Genomic DNA, 16,053 nt, shown 5'->3' with positions numbered 1-16,053 from the left:
ATGGTACCAATAACAGCACATTTGAGCAATGCAATTGTAGTGGATAAAATGGTCAATTTTTCCGTGCAGTACTGTACGGATTATACGCTCCTCACCGGTTAAGAGTTTGGCCGAGAGTTGTCTCCTTCCTTTTCTGGCCCAGTGCTGTTCTTTTCTACTTTGCGCCGGTCAAACTGAAGGTCACATCGCTACAGAAAGTAAAAGAAGTATATCATTTTATCACTTCTGAAAATTCACGGAGGTTTTTGTCCCAGAAATTTCCGAATTTCTCAATATACTTATTTAATGAAGAAGCAATCAAAAATTCGTTTCCAATATGTCGAATAGATTCATGCCGAAAGTTTGAAACCCAAAATTGATTTTATTTATTTTATATACGATATTACCTAGATGATATGCAAACTAACGAAATTCATTAAACCGAAGTACCTACCCAACCTGTATCAGCCTAGTGAAACATCGCAGACGGTTGAAATCACAAATTTTACTTCTCGACATGAAATTATCTATTTATTGTGAATACAAAATCTTAAACTTTTTATGAAACTACTTTTAGAAAGATGTTAGGGCGAAATGTAGTACCTGTCTCTAGAGTTTTTCTTTTTAATATTACTTCATTAAGCGGACGGCAAAAAACCAATGCTACTTTCAGAAATTAAACTTTAGGGAAAGGTAAATACATATTCTTCTAAAACTGTTTTCATTATTATATATGAGTGTTGTTAGAAACAAACCAGCCACTAGACGGTATACCTAATAAAATTAAAAAGATGATTAGATTTTTTTTAATACGTTGGAGGAAAAAAATTAATTACTTTGAACCCTCTAGAATCACGAAGATTAATAAGACAGTCTTTATACACTACTGACAAATTGTGAAACGAATATAGGGATATTCTTTTAAATACATGAAATTTTTGAAAAATATGACATAGGAAAATTCGTACGAATAGGTATTATCTTCAGCTGTTTTTCCATATACATAATAAAATACAATATAAGTTACGTTATGCTGCGTTTACAATGTTTGGATAGTTCGGTAAGTTTAGTACAAATTTAAGAAAATAAGGTGATATTTTCGGAGATACATGGTTGAAGGAATACTTTCCAGATGTTCACCAAGTTACGTACTTTGGCTCATGCGACATAAAAAGAAATTCGACAAATAAATGTGTATTTTTTATGTTTCGCCTTATCTATATAAAAAGCCTTTCGAAGTGAAATGGCCACCAGCTTGCGCTAGTGAGTATTGTTGTTCAGAGTAAAGTCGTTGAAACCATTGACTTAAGAATATAAAGATGGAACGTAAACTAAAGAAGACTCAAAAGTAGGGCAGAAAAGGCATTTCGAGGCTTTCTTTTAAAAATCGTGGAAATCAATGGGTAGTGGTTAAGGAAGCACATGGGACCGACTAAATGAAAACAAAACAAAAATAAGGATGATGAGGTACTACTCGAGATAGTAGTCGAGTTAAAGACTCTCTGTGGAAGATGTCTGTCCCAGTATTGGTCTAAATGATTCAATTAAAATCACTAAAAAGTTTGGACCATATAAGCGGATCCGTGACAGATTCAGTGATCTCCCTCAATCAATAACATTAGCCCACGCCGCTAATTCCAGAACGGCTGCATACACATATCGAGGCACGAAGGCTATCAGGAGTAAAGCGATGAGGTAACAGGTGCCTATATTATATTGGCTGTCCATACTGCACATGCGTAGTAAATCAATTACCGTATTTAATTTCGATGCTTATTGACGACTAGCACCGAGCGGCATGGCCTAGAGGTTTAGACCATTGCTTAGCACTAGGGAGGACGTCGGTTCAATTTCGTGTCCGTCCGCCTTAGTCCAAGTTTTCCTGTGGTTTCCTTGGTTCGCTTAAGCAAATGCTGGGGCAGTAATTTTCCACAGATAATCTTTCATTCTCTTCTGTCTTCATTTCGTCCGTCTCATCTTTCTCACCCAAACTACCACCCACCCATTCCGACGATTCCTGAAAGGATACTGAAGAGGACCTTCTGCTCTACCTTTCGGCGTAGTCTGGAGGGACTGCCCGCCCACCAGCGTTACTGCCTGGTGGGAATGAAACACCCAAAAAATAGTTGACGATTAACTAACGTAGAGACGTAACCAATAAAATCCAGCACCACTGTACGAGCATAATCCATCCTCCTATGAGAGACATCACTTTTCTCCTTTATACTGGCACTTTACACTTTATCCTTATATTCCTATGTCTATCATTTAAACGCCGAATGACTTAGTAACGACGAGCCTCGTTCACAAATATCTGGTTTCCGGACAATTGGTGAGGGTTCACGTCCAATTTGAGATAACTTTACATATACTATTCTGTACATTTAATGGTTGGTTTATAAGTTACCTAAAAAATGACTGATAATTTTTGTTATTCTATGTACTCTGTGCATTTTCGTAAAAATTTTCATTTTAAAATTTGTAACTATGTTAATTTTGACTTTTCAACTTTTTCTACTTTATTCTAAACTGACGGAATTCCATCTACCTCATTTTGTCTGTGTTTGTATCACACTATTCTGCTGAAAATAAAATCCATTTCCATAAAATCACGTATTCGAATTTCATTGTTCTCCCTCTTGAAATTTAAACAACACTTTTTAAACAGTGTAAAAAGGTGTAGCAGAAAAAAAAGACGAATTTTACTCACTAAATATTTGCCTATGGAAATTAAAATGTTAACACTAGGAAGTTTTTGTTCATTTTTCTTTTAACGTAGTTACCTGAAAAGCTTTGTTAATCATAAGCTTTGTTCTTTCCAATGCGTCCCTAAACGAAGCGCCAAGGCAAACACAATTTACATTATGACAACATAATTATAAAATAAAAAGCCTCCGCTTTCTAGCTGTACTGCATGAAATTAGGGCTATTTTTATTTTAACAGATGCTAAAGCAACACCTTGTAGGTACTTATATGTCGCTGGAAATATTTTGTTCGTTAAATTTAATTAGTGCGATAATTTTCCTCTTTATGTGTAGTTTTCCCTTTTTCGGTTTTGAACTATAACTTCAGATAATATCGGTAAGAATGGAAATACCGGCCGAACGTATATTGGTTGACTATACAGGGTGACTGGAAATTACCAGTATTCCTTTCGGGAGTAGCAACTACTTGACACCTTCCTTTTGGGTGTTTCATTCCCACCAGCCAGTATTGCTGATGGGCGGGCAGTCCCTCTGGACTCATCGGAAGGTAGGACGGAAGGCCCTCTTCAGCCTGCTTTCAGGAATAGTGGGAATGGGTGGGTGGTGGTTCGGGTGAGAAAGTTGAGACGGACGAAATGAAAATAGAAGAGAATGAAAGATTATCTGTGGAGTATTACTGCCTAAGCATTTGCCTAAGTGGTCCAAGGAAACCACAGAAAAACTTGGACCAAGGCAGACGGACCCGAAATCGAACCGGCGCCCTCCCGAATGCTAAGCAATGGTCTAATCCTCTAGGCCATGCCGCTCGGTACTACTTGACATCTCTTTTCTATGTTTACGATATTCCCTACAATGTCTGTCATGAGTAAAAATAGTCGTTCAGACAACAACCGCTCTACTATCACTTAAGGGTCGGAAGTGCGCCATTTTTCAGAAATTCTACTTCGGTTTTCACATGTTTTAACACACAACATAACATCAAACATTAAAGTTCGTAGTTTTTAACTTTAGGGAGATTGAACAATTAGTAAGCTATCAGATCATGAAAAATTTCAGGCCAACCACCAAGTGGTAGAGGTTAGGTTAGCTCACATCACCGCTTCGAAGTTCTGCATTCCCTCCTTTCTGTTAGTTGGAGAGATGGGTACGAGATTTTAACGTCATCCAGAATATGGACAGATTTTACGATAGCATATTCAGATTATAGGAGGGGAGATTACCTTTCTGAGAAGGCGGAAAGCCCACATAGAACAGAGGGCAAAGAATGACGAAAATTTCCTATTTTTCTTAATTAAGACATCGAAATACTGCTTAAAAATTTACAAAAATGTAGATCTCGATTACAAGGAAAGGGGTTGCCAGGAAAGGGAATTTTATAAAAAATTATAAAATTCCGTTTTCAAATTGTCGAAGTCAAGGATATGTATTCCAATTAAAAACAATGACGCGACCTTCAAATGGTCTGAAAGGTCAAGGTCAAGGTCATAGTAAAGATTACCAATTGATTTTCACTTCAAAAGCATACAACTTTTGGCTAAAATGTTTTCCGAAGTAATAATCTCACGTTTTTTTCAATATTGTTTGTCTATTTCATCCCTGTTCGTCATCCCTTTTGTGCCCGCTCTTTGGTAATTCAATGAAGTACTTATAGCGATGTCTACATATCTGTAAACCCTTGAGCACCATCTCGATGATATAATTAAAAAAAATAAGATAGTTTTACCCTCTGTGTTTACTGCCTGTTCCCACTGATCTATCCGACTGCTTAAAAACATAATCCCCCTATTATCCGACCATGTTTACGTAAGATTAGTCCACATGGGTGATGTTGAATACACGTAACTACAACTCATACACTACATAGACAGCTAACTCTCATCCAAATTCTTTAGTTTATTAGTTGTGCTCGAAATTGCGAGTATGTCCATAGTTCACTATGTTTATATCAAAGAAATTGTAATATCTTTAATTTTTGTTACAGGTTCCTTACCTGAAAAAGAAATTTCTACAGTTCAATAAGACTCTTCGGTAAGTGCATCTTAAGTTCTATATTTTTGTTAGGGTCAAGCCTTACGAAAAGCTGACGCAACTTTGTTGTTGTGCTTATATTGAACTATACAGTAAAAATATAAATTACCTCAAGTTAATGAGGAAAAATTGTTTCTGTTGTCACACCCTTGCCGGGAATCGAACCCACAATCTTTAGCTGTACGTACCAAAACTCTGACCCCAAGTAAAACTCACCGAAATTAAATGATGGTATCCTCTGAGGTAAAGCACTCCGGACGTAAACTAGTCCACCATTCGGATGTCCGGGCGGGGACTACCTCGGGGGATGTCATCAATAAGTGCAATAGGGGTAGGTGCAATATTTCAGGAGTCGGAGCGTGGAATGTTAGAACAATGAGGCAAGATAGAGAAGGTTAGAAATGAAGAGATATTAGAAAGAATATGAGAACAGAGGACTCTATGGAAGTCAATAAAAAATAGGCGAGATAGGTTGGCAGGACATCTTCTCAGGCATGAAAGTTTAGTCAGAGGCATATTAGAGGCAGAAACGGAAGTTAGAAGGGGTACAGGTAGACCTAGATTAAATTACTGTTCGCAAATAGTTAAGGATACGGGTTGTTCTAGTTTTAGGGAAATGCGAAGATTAGCTCAGGATAGGAAAAAGTGGAGGTGCATGTGCAGCCAGTCTTAGGAATGACGACCTTATGATGATGATGAAAATAGTAATACTGGTATGCAAGGGAAGAAAAGGTAGGGGAAGAGCAAATGTAAAGATAGATAAATTAGAATATGTGAGAAGGAAGGAACTCAGGTAACTCAAGATGGAAGGAGCAGTAGAGATTTAAATAGAGGATAGCACAGGGTCGAGTCGCCTTCAACACAAAGAAGTCTGTGCTATGCTCTATGCTCAAGATTTAATTTAAAAATTCGAAAAAGATTGTTAAATGTGCAGGTCTGGTGTTATAGGCGAATGATGAGGATACAGTGTACAGGGAAGGTTAGAAAATAATAACATAAAATTTAAAATAATAAATAATTAAAATCATATTTAAATTGTGGTTATAATTTGGTCATCTTGGTTTTACTTATTTATTATTTCAACAATTAATACATTATTTCAAATTTCAGGCTGTTACTTTAATTTGTGACTGTGAATNGAATTTCTTTAAAGTTTTTCATCTAATTGTAAGTATCTAACAAATAAGTATTTTCTAGGGTGAGTATATAAGAAAATTCTAATGTCTCCGTCCAACATTATTAAGTTAATTAAATGATGTACCTTTTGATAAAGTCTAAGACCGAAAGCCAAACATCGATGGGGAAATCATAATCAGTAAAAAAAGTTTCACTTCTTTTTGATTACTTCCAATTAAAAAAATCTTCATATATTATTGAGGATGATTGTTGGTACAAAGGACTAAATTGTAAATCATATTTCCGGCCCAACTTGACAATATTACTAAAGCCGGATATTTATCGCCGTTTCCAAGAAAGAAAGGCATTCTTCCAACTTTGTAATATGATTAATAATAATAATAATTATCCCAGCAACATCTTTTTCCATTTCTTGCAGCAATTTAAACGAATTTTTATAGAAAATTCTCTATTGTGGTCGCACCGTTCTTCATCGCGAACGCTTCATTCTTTGGAAAGTTGTGAAAGAGCACACTTAAGTTCTGGTGTAAGAAAACGCTTCGACTTTATGACCCACTATAAGTCATGTCGAGAGATCTTGCGATTTTCTCGAGTGGGTTGCCTCTTCATGAGCAACAATTGCACCTTAACTTAGTTTGGTCGTCAAGCAAGGACTACATCCAAAAGATTAAAGTGACTGTAAAGGATAACTACAATTTAATCGCGCTTGCGGATGTAAGGAATTTATTTTCAAATCTAAACTGGGTTTAAACGGGAAACAACTAAAAGTTTTATTCAGGTATTTAAATAAAGTGAAAACCAATTTCATGATACATTGCAATTGACACTTTGTCGAATTCAATTTCATGCCAACAGTGGAAATTGTTCATAACAACATTAGTTATAACGTTGTCGAATGAACTCCTTTTATTCCCTAGTTTTTTACACAACGATTCAATTGGTACAAACAAAAGAAAACCTCTTTTCTTTACCTATTCACAAAAATTCAAAGAAATCTTTTGAAATGCAAGTACCTAACCTTTAAACAGCAAGGATTTATTGACACAGAAATTAAATTGTATTATAAATTAAATAAAAATCTCATTTTCTCAAGCTAGCTCTAAATTTTTTCGGTCTAGAGAAATTTCCCTAGGGTTGTTAACGTTGGCAAGAAATCGAACATGATAGTAGACATATCTCTCCCCTCTGACTTTTCGATGTTCGTCAGTTTTTCTTTTTACAAAGTATCTTGACCAAAATTTGTAATTAATATTTGTAGAATTCTCTAGTCAAACCAACGCTAAAAACATAATAATAACAACAGAAAAATCGGATTTAAAGTCAATTTTATAATGCTATGATTTCATCAAATGGTCATGTTATTGTCGATAACTTTGACCCATTGACACCTCGATCGCCTAAATATTAGATAGTTGCGTACCCCATTGTATGTTAGCATTTATTGTAGGATTCTGCATATTTATAAATCACGTTTTGTACCATTTCCATATGGATCGCATGGTTGATAAAAAGGTTTTTCCAAAATTGCTCAGTTTGTTATGTCGAATATGTACCATAAAAGTGCGTATGTATTATTAACATCTTTTTCTTACATCAAAGCATCGCCTTTTTCCGAAGGTTGATGCTAATATGAGCAATCTGCAGGCATTTACTCATTTTTCAAATATTGGGGTTTTTCTAGACTAATAGTGGCAAACTACGAGGGTGGATTGATAAGTTTCCGGCCTGACCAAGAAAAACAAGGTTTTTAAAAATTTTTTTTTTTTATTTCTCAACATAATCTCCTCCAAGGCTGATACATTTCTCATAGCGGTGTTCCAGTCTATTAATGCCATCTCTATAGACTGATTCGTCAAGCTCCTCAAAATAACCATTTACAGCTTCGATTACTTCTTCATTGTCCGCAAATCTCTTACCGCCAAGCCATTTTTTGAGATTAGGGAACAGAAAATAGTCACTCGGGGCTAGGTCTGGAGAGTAAGGAGGGTGCGGCATCAATTCAAACTTTAGATCGTTGATTTTAGCCGTCGCAACGATTGACGTGTGCGCTGGTGCGTTATCGTGATGAAACAAGATTTTTTTCTTCGCCAGATGAGGTCGTTTAATTTTCACCTCGTGGCTCAAACGTTGCAATAAGTCTGCGTAGTATTGACCAGTGATAGTATTACCCTTTGCAAGGTAATCAATGTATATAATACCTCTTGCATCCCAAAAAACAGTAGCCATAACCTTGTTCGCCGAAAAAATTGTTTTTGCCTTCTTTGGAGTTGGTTCCCCTGGTCCAATCCACTGTTTAGACTGTTCTTTGGTTTCAGGAGTGTAGTGGTGGACCCACGTTTCGTCAACGGTTACGAATCGACGCAAAAATTCGCTTGGATTACGCTTATACAATGACAAATTTGCGGTAGAAATGTTTTTTCGAATCAATTTTTGGTCGACTGTTAGCAAACGCGGCACCCATCTTGCACAGAGCTTTTCCATATGCAAATGTTGGTGCAAAATATGTTGCACACGTTCATATGACATCTTACAGGTCTCAGCTATCTCACGCACTTTCAATCTGCGGTCTCCCAGCACTATTTGATGAATTTTTTCGATCATATCTGGAGTTGTGACCTCAACGGGGCGTCCTGAGCGAGGCCCATCAGAGGTGCTCACACGACCCTTTTTAAACTCGGAAACCCACTGCTTAACGGTTGAATATGACGGGGAGGATGTCCCCAGTGTTGAGTCCATCTCTTTTTTAATTTCCTTCGGCGTTAACCCCTTCAAATAAAAGTATTTGATGACAGCACGATTTTCCTGCTTTTCCATTTTTACGAAAACCACAGAGGCGTCTTGTTCAGCGTGCTGTCAAACCTACACTAGCAAGGAGATCGGGCTGAAACTATAGCTACAAGCTATCCAAGGATGGTACTATAGAATGTCACCTCAAGGTAGGCCTAGTGGCGTCATCTCTTGGTTAGGCCGGAAACTTATCAATCCACCCTCGTATATCATCAGTTGCGAAGATTAAGCATGATTCATATTTTTCTATTTAAAGTGACTCAAGTATAGTTTTTCTATCTTTCCGTTATAGTTTCTTCAGTTCAGTAACAAATAATTCTTCTATATACTTCCTTATTTGCCTTTGTCACCCGTTTTAATTGGATTTTTTATACATTGTAATAAAACAATGAAATGAAATCCATACTTCATTAGCTTTGGGTTCCTCTAATAAGTTTTTCGAATCGTTTTCCAAGAATCTTGAATTATACGCATTTGTTAGCACACCTCAATATCTTGTAGTTTTCAGTTCTACACATTTGGCATATATAAATTCGATATTATTTTGCGAGCTGTTTTGTAGTAATTCATAGAATTTCGTAGTTCCTTGCTAAAGGTACGGTAAGTAGTGATTTGGCGGATGCTGATATCAATTTGGAACTTTAAAATTCCATGAACCATGACATTGAACCTGGAAAACAATATCGATCCAATATTTTAGATTATCCATTGCCAAGGAGTTTAGAATTTTTTGAACTCTCTTTTGTTAAACAATTAGAAGGCATTCATGGAATGTCTCTTTGTCCCCTTTTTATGCTTCTAATACCTTCAATGGCCAATGTGAGCAACTTTCATTCATCATTTTATATAATGTTTGATCGGTGATACTAGCAAAACCTTCAACTTTTGCATTTTAGAAATAGAAAATACGTTTAGAAAGGTATTTTAAATAAAACACAAAATGCTTTTCTCAAAAAGTAATTAAATGCAAGATAAAAATCATTATCATTAACATAAGGTCGTCAGTCTTAGGACTGGTTGGACACGCACCTCCACTCTTTCCTATCTTGCGCTAATCTTCTCATTTCCCTAGAGCTAGAAAAAAAAACTTTAGGGTGTTTCATGCCCACCAGCCAGTAATGCTGGTGGGCGGGCAGTCCCTCCGGAGTGTGCCGAAAGGTAGGGCGGAAGGCTCTCCAACCTGCTTTCAGGAATCGTGAGAACGCGTGGGTGGTGGTTCGGGTGAGAAAGTTGAGACGAAATGAAGACAAAAGAGAATAAAAGATTATCTGTGGAATATTACTGCCCCAGCATTTGCCTAAGTGATCCAAGAAAACTACAGAAAAACTTGGACAAAGGCAGGCGGACTCGGAATCGAACCGGCGTCCTCCCGAATGCTAAGCAATGGTCTAAACCTCTAGGCCATGCCGCTCGGTCTAAAGCTAGAACAACCCATATCCTTAACTATTTCTGAACAGTAATCTAATCTAGGTCTAGCTCTACCCTTCCTAACTTCCGTTTCTGCTTCTAATATGTCTCTGACTAGATCTTCATGCCTGAGAAGGTGCCTTACTAACCTATCTCGCCTATTTCTTATTGGCTTCTATTCTCTTTTTTCTTCTGTTCTCCTATTCTTTCTAATATTTCTTCATTTCTAACCTTCTCTATCCACTGTGTCCTCATCATTCGCCTGTAACCCCACGTTTCCAACGCTTCTAACCTAAAATAAGTATTTTTTATTTTGTATTTGCATTTTAAATGCAAGTAAGTATTTCAAATAAATCGCATCTCTGATATTAAGTATCTAATACTAGGGGAGTTGTTATCACTGATGCTTAACATTTAAATATCATTTTTTAATTTTTCTTGTCTACTTCTGATTGATTAATAAATGAAGTTTTCTCCCCCGTGCTCTATTAATTTCTCAAAACAATCGGTCATTCCAAAAGTCAGTAGTACGTGATCAATTGCCTTGGACAATGGTTGAACCCGGACTGCAATTAAACTTTCTCAAAATTCCGAGGTCGGCAGTGTAGTTTCGACAGCAGACATGTAACAATAAAATGTCCCTCTCTCTTAATTTGCCTTATCTCGGGTACGTGATTAACAAACCACAGAAGAACGTGCCCCGGTTAAAAGCATTCATCAACTGAAAATTAAATACCCAAAATGTCGCCCCTAACCCCGGTTTTCGTGCCTTGTTTTGAAACTTGCCTTTCAAATCCTACCAACGACCAACTCATATATCCGTAAATCATTGTTGCAACAAAAACCATTTATGTTCACTTTACAAAAGAACAAGTTTTAACGTTAAAGATAACTTGAAATTAGCAACTGTTATTAAAGAAAAACAAACGGAAATTAAATAAATTTGAAGTCTACTGTCTACTGTTCACCACGTGGTTTTTAACTGCTCCATTGTTTATTTTCTTATATCAACTTCAAATGTTTCAATTAAGTATTTTATTGTAATTTTATTATATTAATTATTAGTTTTATCTATACAACCTTTTTAATTTGTTTATATTATATTCATATGCACTTGAGGCATAAATGTCAATATCTGTGTAATTTAATTCTTTAATTAAAAAACTCACCCTGAAGAAGTACTGTATATGAGATTCGAAAAGTCGGTTTTGATTAAAATAATTCGAAGTGGTCTGTATTTTGTCGAAACTGCCAGACGCGGTTCGCGATTTCGATCGTTTTGGATCTCATCAGCTCGTCGAAGACAGCTCCGACAGAACACAGACCAACATTTACCTGCTGTCTTAACGGCGCGTTTTAGAAAATACTACAAATGGCGTGGTAAACGCCATCTGTAGTACGATGCTACATTTTAGGATTGCGTATGATCCAACAAGGTCCATTTAAATATATGGATATCTACATCCTGAAACGAATTCTGTCGACAGAATACAGGCCACTTCGGATTCGAATCCTAAAATGTAGCACTGTACTACAGATGGCGTTTACAGCGCCATTTGTCGTATTTTGTAAAACGCGCTGTTAAGGCAGCAGGTAAAAGTTGGTCTGTGTTCTGTCGGAGCTGCCTGCGAAGCGCTGATGAGATCCAAAAAGATCGAAATCGGGATCCGCGTCTGCCAGTTTCGACAGAATACAGACCACTTCGAATTATTTTATACGAATAGAAGATATTCACCACTTGGATTCTGGTCTAATTCTGGATCACATAAATGAAGTGTGACGACGATTTTTTGAGTTGAGAGTGGGTGTGACCTGTCGTGCTACATCCTGCATTTTGAATTTTTTAGAAAAAGTCGATTTAGTTATGCTTCTATATATTTTGCTGCTTTAGTTAAAATCCTTTTTGACTTTATAGTAACATCAAATCATAAAGCAGCTTATTACTTTTTGAATAAAGAAGTCTACTTTTTCCTCCTTTATAACCAGTTATGTATACCTGAAAGGTTTGGCTTTGTGATCCTTTTAGGTCGGTGTTCCAAATTAGCTTCCTTTGCTCTGTACTTTAGGACACAAGGGCGGTGCCACTTAGGCCCATGTATCTATGTACTGTCATGAAAATGACTTTTAATTTTTAATTCTCTCTAAATGCTTGCAGCAGTCGTGCTGTGGTTTATACACCGTCTGGTTCCCAGTCCTTCCCGACATGACACGACAGAACAGTTGCGACAGTCGGGACAGGCAGCGCAGTGTGACAAGGGTCGTGACCCAGTTCCCTCGGAATTCACATATTCGAAAGCGGAACGGCTGCACCAACACATATAAGAATAATTAAGCAGTTAATGTTGACGATTAATGTTAAAATGAGGTTTGTGTTGAAAATTTATCACCACTGGGATGTCCCACCCCATAAACGAAAATTCTGAATGTACGGTATAATCAACAAAACACAATCTCTATTTACAAATTGACGATAAATAATGACATGAGGAAATGCGAGCGAACATCCGAAAATAGACTGCAAGCTTTCATGTTAGGAAGAAAAAGAGGTACCTACCTACGTTTACTACTTTTGGGGGGTTTCATTCCCACCAACTGCTAATGCTGGTAAACGGGCAGTCCCTGTGGACTATGGAAGGCGAGGGCCTCCTCTTGGGAATCGTGGGAATGGGTAGGTGGTAGTTATTGGAATGAGAAAGATGAAACAGACGAAATTAAAACAGAATCACAGAGATTGAAAAATTGTCTGTGGAATATTAGCGTTCCAGCGTTTGTATAAAGCTATGGTTTCTAATAGGTGGTCCAAGGAAATCACAGAAAAACTTGGAGCAGGGTAGCCGCGTTCGGAGTAGAACCGGTGTCCTTCCAATTGCTAAGAACCTCACACCTCTGGACAGATACATAAATTAGAAACAAAAAGTATTAAGACGCGAAGGGCTAGTTAGAGACAACTAGAAGCAGCAACATGAGGGGTAGAGGTATATCTAGGTTTGACTATTGCTCAGAAAGGTTTTTGTTTCTGGAAAGCAAGGTAGAAAGTAATACAGCCGCGTCAGGATAACGATCCAATGATGACGATGATGATGATGATCTCAAAACTATCAATAGTTTTAAATCTTGTATTAGTAATTTCCGAGTTAGTTGGCCTTTTGAAAAGTTTTGCTTTTACTGATGACGAGGCTCTTGTGCACTTCGGCCACAAATGAAGGAATTTGCATATTATTTTTAAATGATAGTCGTGGTTTAGAAGTTATAATTACCTAGCTAGTAGGTACATGTCTTTTTTTAACTCTAATTTATATATTTAGTATTAGCCTTAGCCAGTGGCTTTTCTCGTTTAATGACCTCAGAAATTAATATTGTTTCTCCATAAAACTTTCTAGTAGCAGCTCCATTTCATTTATTATTTATGTCAAAGAATACTAGAACAAGTTTCACATAAATCTTACTACAAACAAAAATATTCCATTAAAACATTGTTATCCCTTTTCATTACCTTAGGGGTTGAATTTTGAAAAATCTTCTTTCTTCATTATATACATCATAAGTGAAACATCTGTGCAAAACTTCAGCTATCTTTCAGTTCAGCCTGAGCGTTGTCAAGTCCGTGAGGCCGGACTTTTCTTTTTATATACGAGGGTGGATTGATAAGTTTCCGGCCTGACCAAGAAAAACAAGGTTTTTAAAAATTTTTTTTTTTTTATTTCTCAACATAATCTCTCAATATCTGTGTAATTTAATTCTTTAATTAAAAAACTCACCCTGAAGAAGTACTGTATATGAGATTCGAAAAGTCGGTTTTGATTAAAATAATTCGAAGTGGTCTGTATTTTGTCGAAACTGATCTCTTACCGCCAAGCCATTTTTTGAGATTAGGGAACAGAAAATAGTCACTCGGGGCTAGGTCTGGAGAGTAAGGAGGGTGCGGCATCAATTCAAACTTTAGATCGTTGATTTTAGCCGTCGCAACGATTGACGTGTGCGCTGGTGCGTTATCGTGATGAAACAAGATTTTTTTCTTCGCCAGATGAGGTCGTTTAATTTTCACCTCGTGGCTCAAACGTTGCAATAAGTCTGCGTAGTATTGACCAGTGATAGTATTACCCTTTGCAAGGTAATCAATGTATATAATACCTCTTGCATCCCAAAAAACAGTAGCCATAACCTTGTTCGCCGAAAAAATTGTTTTTGCCTTCTTTGGAGTTGGTTCCCCTGGTCCAATCCACTGTTTAGACTGTTCTTTGGTTTCAGGAGTGTAGTGGTGGACCCACGTTTCGTCAACGGTTACGAATCGACGCAAAAATTCGCTTGGATTACGCTTATACAATGACAAATTTGCGGTAGAAATGTTTTTTCGAATCAATTTTTGGTCGACTGTTAGCAAACGCGGCACCCATCTTGCACAGAGCTTTTCCATATGCAAATGTTGGTGCAAAATATGTTGCACACGTTCATATGACATCTTACAGGTCTCAGCTATCTCACGCACTTTCAATCTGCGGTCTCCCAGCACTATTTGATGAATTTTTTCGATCATATCTGGAGTTGTGACCTCAACGGGGCGTCCTGAGCGAGGCCCATCAGAGGTGCTCACACGACCCTTTTTAAACTCGGAAACCCACTGCTTAACGGTTGAATATGACGGGGAGGATGTCCCCAGTGTTGAGTCCATCTCTTTTTTAATTTCCTTCGGCGTTAACCCCTTCAAATAAAAGTATTTGATGACAGCACGATTTTCCTGCTTTTCCATTTTTACGAAAACCACAGAGGCGTCTTGTTCAGCGTGCTGTCAAACCTACACTAGCAAGGAGATCGGGCTGAAACTATAGCTACAAGCTATCCAAGGATGGTACTATAGAATGTCACCTCAAGGTAGGCCTAGTGGCGTCATCTCTTGGTTAGGCCGGAAACTTATCAATCCACCCTCGTACATAGAAGAACAATATATAAATAAAATTATAGTCGCAGAGTTGGGTTCTAAATTTCAACGTCATTGGGAAAGTACGGAATTTTACTATAAAATGTTCGGAAATCTGGGGGAGGGAGTCTGACAGAAAGCAAGTGGTAATATATTGCTTTCACGAAACATCTTTCATTTGATTTTAAGTATTTTAAGTTAAGATTATTGTTGATAAAGCAAGGGTGAAAATGCACAAAGGAATTCTATTAAGTTATCGTATCAATACGATTACAATGTAAGTGTGATACTCTATCTGCATCGGTCCAAATTTGAACGGGTTCAACTAGTTATTAAAACATCACCTCATTATTACCTGACAAGTACAATATTGTTGAATTTAGAAGCTATGTGTGGCCATTCCTGATTCTGAGGTCATTAGTCCCTTTAGAATTGAACTTTTACGAAAGTTGCTATTGAACCTACCCACCTACCAACGAGCCCCATTACGTTTGACTGAAGAAAGTCCGAAAAACGTTTTAGTTCCATTGTGAATTTTCCGCCCGATGGGCAATTACAGAACGCAATCAAGAAACTGATTTCACCAATCGAATCGTTCAATCGTCGATCACGAAAATGATCAGCGGCAATTAACAGTCTTATAAGAATGGGAACAGTGAAGCCTTTAGTGGTTGTAATTAACGGACGGGCCCTGAAGCCTTTGATAGAATTGACACGGCTATTTACAAAACCTTTTCGTGTGGGAAAAACGAAATACGTTCAAGTAATTTAACGTACTCGAATTCCTTACCGTGATTTAGCGAGTTCCTCGAGTTTTACTAAAATATACGTACAGGATCATATAATTACTTAATAGTCCAGTAACTTAATACGTACACGAATTTCTGTAACTTCTGACTTTGCAAATAATTACTCAAAAGTCCATAAAGACAGCTAGACAAAAGATACAAGTACAAATATCTCGTAAAGTATTGGTTTGACATTGATTTTGATTAATATAAAAATTTTTTGTGAAGGAAAAATGCTTAGAAAAGGTTCTTTACATATTTCATTTTCACCTATCTTCCGAGAGAAAAATAACGGAAAGTGGTCGG

General features: G+C 37.1%; 1 protein-coding gene across 3 annotated transcripts in view; it reads left to right on the top strand.

Annotated features, from left to right (window-relative positions):
- Positions 1-16,053, top strand: part of LOC108742961 — a 308,766-nt gene that overhangs the window by 208,684 nt on the left and 84,029 nt on the right. For 2 of the 3 annotated variants that reach the window (XM_025975270.1, XM_025975269.1), the window contains one exon: positions 4,667-4,713. The exons of the other annotated variant lie outside the window; for it this stretch is intronic. The gene's annotated coding sequence lies outside the window, so the exon portion shown is untranslated. The remainder of the gene's footprint in view (positions 1-4,666; positions 4,714-16,053) is intronic. 3 annotated transcript variants of the gene reach the window in all.

Source organism: Agrilus planipennis, unplaced genomic scaffold, assembly GCF_000699045.2.
Source record: "Agrilus planipennis isolate EAB-ADULT unplaced genomic scaffold, Apla_2.0 scaffold182, whole genome shotgun sequence".
NCBI classification, from domain to species: Eukaryota; Metazoa; Arthropoda; class Insecta; order Coleoptera; family Buprestidae; genus Agrilus; species Agrilus planipennis.
Note: the sequence above shows the minus strand (reverse complement) of the source record. Positions and strands in the feature narration are given on the sequence as shown.